The following is an 8,601-nucleotide window of genomic DNA, read 5'->3' on the forward strand; positions in this document are numbered from 1 at the left end:
CCTTTTGTGTGCTCCATTGTCAAGATTGGTAGTAGTTCCATTTACACCAAGAGTCTCTTCAAACACTCAAGGACTTAATCATCAATCTCTTCACAGTTCCTCCAAAGTCTTCCCCTTAGCCATCCAAAACACCATTCAAACATATCTGGCATTTGCAAATTGCAGCAGCACCCCACTCCTGGTACCAAATCTGTTCTAGTTTGCTAGCTGCTAGAATGCAACACACCAGAGATGGATTGGCTTTTAATAAAAGGGGATTTATTTTGTTAGTTCTTCAGAGGAAAGGCAGTTAACTTTCCACTGAGGTTCTTTCTTATGTGGAAGGCACAGGATGGTCTCTGCTGGTCTTCTCTCCAGGCCCCTGGGTTCCAACAACTTTCCCCGGGGTGACTTCTTCCTGCATCTCCAAAGGCCTGGGCCGAGCTGCAAGTGCTGAGATGAGAAATGCCAAGCTGCTTAGCTGTGCTACGTTGCGATCTCTCATTTAAGTACCAAGCAATTAAGTCAAATATCACTCATTGCAGCAGACACACCTCCTAGCCGACTGCAGATATAATTAGCAACAGATGAGGTTCACGTACCATTGGCTTATGTCCACAGCAACAAGACTAGGTATGCTCACCTGGCCAAGTTGACAACTGAATCTAACTAACACAGTATCAATCTGGCTGGCAATTGAACAAACGCTAAAAGAGAAAAAGGCAATAATATACAAATTATACATATTTACAGATTCATGAGCAATAGCTTAATGGAGCAGCAATAACGTTGGGATCACACAAACTGAGTAATTGACAAATTATTAACCATGACATTTGGGCAAATAAATATGGGATAAAATAGCTAATTTAAAGATCGAGATCATGTTGACACATACATCTGCATATCAAAAGGACAAATTTAAGACACCAAAGCATAATAATGCAGTAGACAGGTTAGTCAGGGTAGAAAAAGGACACGGAACAACTGTAATTAAGGTAATAATCAAGAATGAAAAAGGAGAATGAAAAGCAGATAAATGACACAACACCGTGGAGTAAAATATGTGAATGGGCACAAGATGGACAGGACACCAAGAGTTACATGGTGCATTGAAATGGATGCAGAAGAGGAATTTGCCCATGTATGCACACATTACAAGAAATACTGCTCATAAATATGAAATCTTTAAAAACTTTGCAGCATGGAAATATAAAAACGTTACATCTGGTAAACAAAAAGCAGAAACAGCATTTGAAATAATGGAAATTGGCTATGTAGATCCAATGCCAGCAAGAGAAATGAAGCTTATATTTGTAATATGGCATAAACATAGTCAGGGATTGAAATGTCTTTCCATGTTAAAACAATGATCAGGTATAAACCATGAAATTTCTTGAAACATGGATAATATGTTACGGAAACCTTCTAATCACAAAATCAGATCAAGTTAGTCATTTTACGGGAAACGAAGGACAAAAATGGCCAGAGAACAAAGGAATATTCCAGTACTTTCATTTAACATACATCCCTACAGCAACAGAAAGCACAGAGAGAAATTAATGGATTATTACAAGAAAAATTGAGGACACTAACAAATGAGGCAGACTTGAAAGGTTAGTCTAAACAAGTGTGGAATGCCACTAAATCTTTAAATCATAGGGAAAAGTTGAAGTTACCTAGTCCTATAGATATAATTAGAACACAGCCTACTGAAATTAAATTACTGACTGATACAGAAATACAGACTTAAAGAGAAATAGAGATAAATTTGTTAATTAGAAGCATGGATAGAATTATGTAATTTGGAGAAATTATAGCACCAAATTCATGCAACATTTACTGGCTAACCCTATGGGAAAAATACCTAGCATAGGTTAAGCATACTAATATCTTGCCTGTCTCACTTGCAGATGTGTTGCAGATGTGTTGGACTCTTCATTGCAGTTCTGGTTAGACTGTTCATCTTTGTGAGCTTCATTCTTTTTGGAAGACTAACTGCAAGAACTGAGGTGACACCAGTAGGATGAGTTCCAGCATCTCCAACCACTATCTGGAATACCGCCAAGCAAGCTTTAATGCTGGCAGTTAGTCATACGGCTATTTACTTGTATTGAATCTGAAGTAGATGCCTATCTCCTATTGCACCACTGCTACACTACAGTAGGTTGAGCCCTTTTGAAGAGTGGAGACAAGCAGTAGAGCAAAGCATCATCTGTGTGAGCAGCTGTGACAAAAACCTCCAGGATCTTGAATAGGATGACTGGGAATGCCTGATGCCAACTGGGGGGCACTGAGAACTTTGATAATGCCACTACTGAAGACACTGAGACTGGCATTCCTGAGTCATTTCAGATTGAGCTATAGGCTGCTTTAGGCACTATTCAAGGCTTGAGTGAACAACACCCAGATTTAATACCTGAACGGCTTTCTGTAATCGCATATTATAGTGAAAGAGCAAGTGCATATTACCCACAACGGGCTGTTGGTATTTTAGAACTGACAGAACAGCTAACAGAGGCAGCAAAACAAGTTCTAAGATGCCAGTTTGCTGCCAAAGTAGCTCTTGTTTAGTGAAACTAGTAACACGTCTATGGGTTAGAGCAACCAACTGCTCTAAAATCTATAGATCTTGTAATTGTTTAATGTTATGCTTACTGCATTTTTGCTGAATGAGATTGTCAAGAATACTAAACATGGGAGACACAGAAAGGTGTCTGGTAATTCTAGTAATGAAACTATAACCATAAACACAATACAAAGGACTCAATTATACAAATAAAATGAAAACATTTCATCTTTGAATGACCACATTGGCTAGCAGAAATAAGTAGCCTTGAACCTAAATATACCCGTATGAGTACATGAAAACACAACATCACAATTAGAACATTTATTTTCTCATGTCATACAGATTACTTTGACCAATACTTTCAATGGAAATGTTATAATACATTGAGGTAGTTAAGCAGTTATAGATATCATCACCATAAGGATATTAGGGTCCATAATCTAAAGGATTAACATTATTCTATAAATACTAACATAGATACAGCTTACTAAGCAATAGGAAGTTGCCAAAAAGTGCTGGGCTTTGCTATGAATGGTTATTATAATCTGGTAGGCAGAAATGTTACAAATCTTATAACAGCCATGATCCCAAGAAAAAGTTGCGACTGGTACTTAGAATTGTCAGCAAGGCACTTTATCTTTTGTGGCTATGATACAAAAGATATGTGAGGAAATTAATGATGTTGATTATGATGATGGGTATTGTAAAAATAAATGGAGGCACCATTAATAATCAATAAAATTGGTTTATTGGAAGAGAAAATGTTTGAACAGGGAGATCTCAACTGAAGTAAGAGTCTCAAAATAATTAGTAAGTTAACATTAGTTATAAAGGCAATAAGGGTATTTCCAAAGGGGAAATTATAATCATTGGTTGATATTAAGTTCCATATTACAAAGGAGTATCATATAAAGCAGGGAATGGTCATAGATTGACTATTATAGTATAGTGGCTTATTATGTTGTTTTTACTGAAACAAAATAAGCTTATACCAATTATTGCTTAAACAGTGGCTTTTGAGGGTATGTCCGCCTTTTTCAGAAAGCTCCACTTTTATTTTTAGCTTGTGACAAAATTTCTTGTCATTTCTAAGAAAGGGGTATCTCCCAGCACTGCACAGAAGGCAGCTAATTTATTTAACTTAGCAGTGATGGTGATTATGCTGTTGAAGAGGAAGAAAAGGAAATAGCATTACACCTAATACCATGTCATGAATACACACCATAATTATAACTCTCAGCAAAATTATAACTCTCAGCAAACCTATTAAATTCTATAAAAGACTGGCCTAAGGTTACTATGGAAATACCTCCAGTACTATCTAGTGAGACAGTGAGAATGGGGTGCCATTGGAGCTATGTGAGAATTGGGTATATGGTATTGGAGCTATGGTATCATAAATGACCATCATAACCCTTAGGGTCTCAGAATGGCCAACTATATTCCACTACAGAAATATGGCTATACGTGAAACTAAATTAGCCACATCAAAAGCTTAATTCTTTAAACCAGAAATCTTCTAGAAGCGGTTTGATAATGAGTTTGGTTATACAGAATTAGACTGGCAATTTAAGTTATTTCCCTTAATGTTCATCACAGTCGATTTCATGGATTATAAGAATTCTCCACATTTAGGCCAGAATTTACAAACTGACCATACCCACCAGACCTTCACTCATGATTTTTAAAAATCCTCTGCCATTAATGTAGCCTAACGATAAGACACACCTACTCATTAAGAAATTGTAAACAAAACTCAAGAAGAAGATCATTAGAGAGAACATAAATCATGGCTTCTTCCACTGGTCATTGGGACATGAAATGATGACAGTGAAAGCACATACTGAGAATTAGCAATGGCTAACACCTTTGCAGGACCAGATTTGTTAGGATCATTCATCATACAATAAGATTCACATTAATACCACAGGGCTGGTGAGTCAAACAATTTGTGAAGAAATTTGCAATAAAAAACTAATAGGACCTCTATAGGAGTTACAATCCCCAAAATGGATACATCCACTCTTTATTATTCTCATAGAATATTGACCAATTTAACTGCAGGATACACTTACAGATTTTGCAAAGATAATACAGTGGAACAATTAGGGAAAAATCCAAAAATGATAATATTAAATGGAATGCTGATATTACTAATATGTCATACAGCAAGTGGTAACATCAAACTAATTTAATAAAACTATGCAATAAATACTTTCAAGATCCATTTAGCCTACTATTTATGGATTTACCATTTATCAGAACCATAGAAAGGAAACCTTTAAAATTTCTATGGGAATTAGAAGAAAGCTTAATAGGAACTCTGATATATAGTACCAGACAGAAGAAATGGATGTGAAATTGGAAAATTTTAAAAGAACACAATAAAAATTAAGTGCCATGCCATGTCAGCTTTCTCAAATTTAGAACTTTCAATTAAAAATATATATGAAATCATGGCCCATATTCAGGAACATGGGAGAAAGGTAGGGGAATCTTAAGACATTCTGAAACATCAATGTGTCTGTTGGATTTTAATAATCAAAATATCAGAATAAATATCAACAAAATATAGCTAGAAAACAACCGTGATATGCTGTAGTAGAAGCTAAGAGATATGTGGGATATTTGAAGGCTAGCACTTACACCAGGAAAATACTGGACACCAAATATTGCTGATAATTTAAATAGAGCTAAATTAGATGTGATTTATGGCAATGGTTATGTTTACTTAGGGACATGTGACATGTGAATATTTGCCCTCAAGGGAGGAATACAAGAATTGGGATATTATACATGGTAATATTCGATTTTCCAAGAGAAGTGTGGATGCTTAGAGCAGATCAGATGCCCACTGACATATAAGCTATGCAGATACAAGCATTAAGTTTGGAAAGCGGACCTAATTTCTAGCTACAAAGAGATACCAGAAATAAATACACCTAAAACTTGTGCTAAAATATCATAGAAGCTGCTAGTAAATAATCTAGGTAATTGGACTATGACAACATGCTTTAAAAATGAAAGAAACATAACTTACTGGAATACTGGAAGGAATATGGAATTTCTCCTCTAATTCACCACATTTCAATAAATTACATATATTATGGTTAACAGAAAAAATCACTATGACTGGACCATTAAAGATAAAGGAATTGTGAAGTTGAAGAATGAGGTATATCAGATTGCTACAATGGAAATAACTCTAATTAATGCAAATAGAATATCAGTAAAACATGATCAGGTCAAACAAAATTTTAGGAAGAGATGAAATAGATCCAGTCCTTATTACAGAAGACAGAAAAGGATCATGAGATAGATTTTCCAAAAGCATTTGGCACATTGAACACTGCCTATATGACAAATGAAAATACTTTGCAGCAAGCTATGAGCTTTTGTATGTCTATTAATGTTATAAAAACTGTTACTTACTAGGAAGAAAAATTGTTCAGGTAATATATTTGGATGATTTGGAGAATTAAAATTTTAGAAATTTGGAGAGTGGTTGTTTGAATATGTTGAAAAGACTAGAGCAACTAACACATTGTATTGTTGATTACAGTGTTAAAAACTACTTACTAAAATGTATTGTTGAGCAAAGTTGTTGTGATCCAAGATCAAAGAGTGGATTGTTATATACTAAAATAATATTAATGATCTTGAATTCTAAGAATATTGTAAATCTGTTGACCACAAATAGAGTCTAGAAAAATTGAGAAAAAAATGTTTTGGTAACAATACTAACCAAACATTTCTGTGAGAATATGATATGGACTGGCATGACTCCTGCCAGAGAAACACTTGATAAGGACATTACGATCAGATCTCTGAGAGCAGATGTCACTCTGGTGAGTGTCAGGTCAAGGCAGATGGACACCCCATTACTCTGATTCCCTGCTCCAAGGTCCACACTGTACTTGGAGACTTGCTGCCTCTCCTCATCACCACACCATGACCAGTGCCTCCTGCCAAAGGCTTTGGGTCCTCCACTGATGCCTTCTGGGAAAGCTCCTAAGACCTTTATTAAAGGTGCCCTCCTGCTTTGTGTTCGCCATGGGCTGATGGACTTTAGAGAGTGTTGTATCTTTCACTCTCTAAAGTTAAGTGTGTTGTGTCTTTGACCCAGTTATTAACTATGGATTGTCTTCACAGTTTGGGAATATATGAGCAAATAAATTACACTAAGGAAGCAAACTTTAGTTGTGTCAAATCTGCTTTCAATTTGCTGTCATTTTTCAATTCCCTTTACAACAATTTTATGACAATTACAGGACAAAGGGAGGAAGAAAATATGGGATAACTTGAATTTTGGGCATGTGAAACATGGACTAAAGAGATATAAAACTTGTCTGAAGAAGTTCATGTTGACAACGACCAATGAAAACTAACATTTGCAACACATTTATACAATAGAGGAACTCTATGAGGCTACCGGGAAGGACTCTTCTCAGAGGAGTAGAAGTGAGACAAATATCAACCAGTGGTATTTGTGATTTTTTATTTGAGACATGAGTTGTTCAGGCACATAAAAACAATAATGGAAATTTTGTATTGGTGAGATAAGATGAAGTACACAAACATGGTACATGTTCTGGGAAATTGATGGTATTTGTTACATTTGTTGTGCAGAAAGCATTGTGGAGGATACTCAGGGGAAAAAGTTGTAAAGGTAGAAAGGAGCCAGTTCGTTTGTGCAATGGTAAAAATTTTTACATTCGAAGCCAAAGGAAATCAAGTGAAGTTAAGACATTGAACGAAAAACTGAAAGCCCTTTTGTCAATAACAAAATAATTTCTACATAGAGAAGCGTGAATTATCGCCAATGAAATAAAAACTTTTGGTATATGCCTGGGTTTTAATTCTACTGGCTTTGCTCAGATTCCTTCACTTCATAGTGATTCAGCTTCTTTTTCTGAATATTTAGGATAATAATATTTGTACAGGGTCTCTGTGGGAATAAAATGAGAAAATTAACCATTTCTCATGGAAACCATTACATAGTAAGTGCCTAATACGGGTTAGATAAAAAGCAAAAATTGAATCGGCTAGAAAATGTCCATAAATATCTGTGAATTAGAAGAAGACATATGAGGTATATGAGGAAAATAAAACAACTAGAATTGAAAATATGTATTTTATCCCCACACTGGTACAACATTTATGCTTTTCAGTAAGTATAAATGCTTTTGTTCAGTAAGCCATTTGAGAAATCAATTTCCACCTCTGTAAATGGATGTGATTGATTTAGAAATATAAAGTCTTCATTTTATTTCTCATTTTGTAATTAAACAGGCATATTTATCACTAATGTACAGCAGTAAAAAAGAAATTACTAATATTCCCTGTACTAGTCTTTCTACTTCAAAAAGAATTTGATAATTTTTGTCTATCTTGTATCCTATTTCTTTTGTCATTCTCAATTTATATTCTTAGTCCATTATACATTTAATTCGACATTTAATTCCAAAGTCAGACAAATATTAAATTCTAATTTTGAATGTATTAATCATGTTACCTTGTACAAATCATTTAACTTTTTATGGCTCAGTTTCTGCAGTTCTAAAATGAGGATAAAATAGTATCTCCCTAATAAAGTTGTTTTAAAAATTGTATATATATATACATATATATATGTATATATATATATATGTATATATGTATGACAATTAAAACAGTGACTGGCATATATTAAATATTCAACAAACACTTGTTTTTATACTTGTTATTATTACTATAGCTTAAGCTCATACTACTTTTTTATTGGTGAGAATCATGAAAGATAATCATTATGTAAAACCAGAGAAGGTGCTATTTTCAAAACCATCTAAAATATAAACAAGTTTATTGTGTGATTCTGTGGCAAGTTTTTGAAGGAAAGAATGCCACAGAGTTTGCTAGAGGGTGCAGTAATAAAAATAACACAGGTTTTGGAAACAGTCATATCCGGACAGTAATTTTGACTTGACCACTTCTGAATTTATGGTAGTTGTGTGTTACTTAACTTTTCTGAACCTCAGATTCCATTTGTGTAAATGGACATAAATATTCAC

The 8,601-nt window shown here is 34.6% G+C and overlaps 1 long non-coding RNA gene across 1 annotated transcript in view; it reads left to right on the forward strand.

Moving 5' to 3' along the window:
• LOC143666096 (uncharacterized) overlaps positions 1–2,735 on the forward strand; it is a 65,086-nt gene extending 62,351 nt beyond the window's left edge. The window contains exon 5 of the long non-coding RNA XR_013167389.1: positions 1,893–2,735. This is a non-coding gene — a long non-coding RNA (uncharacterized LOC143666096). The remainder of the gene's footprint in view (positions 1–1,892) is intronic.
• The last annotated feature ends 5,866 nt before the right edge of the window (positions 2,736–8,601 follow it).

The sequence above is a fragment of the Tamandua tetradactyla genome, chromosome 22, assembly GCF_023851605.1.
Source record: "Tamandua tetradactyla isolate mTamTet1 chromosome 22, mTamTet1.pri, whole genome shotgun sequence".
Taxonomy (NCBI): domain Eukaryota; kingdom Metazoa; phylum Chordata; class Mammalia; order Pilosa; family Myrmecophagidae; genus Tamandua; species Tamandua tetradactyla.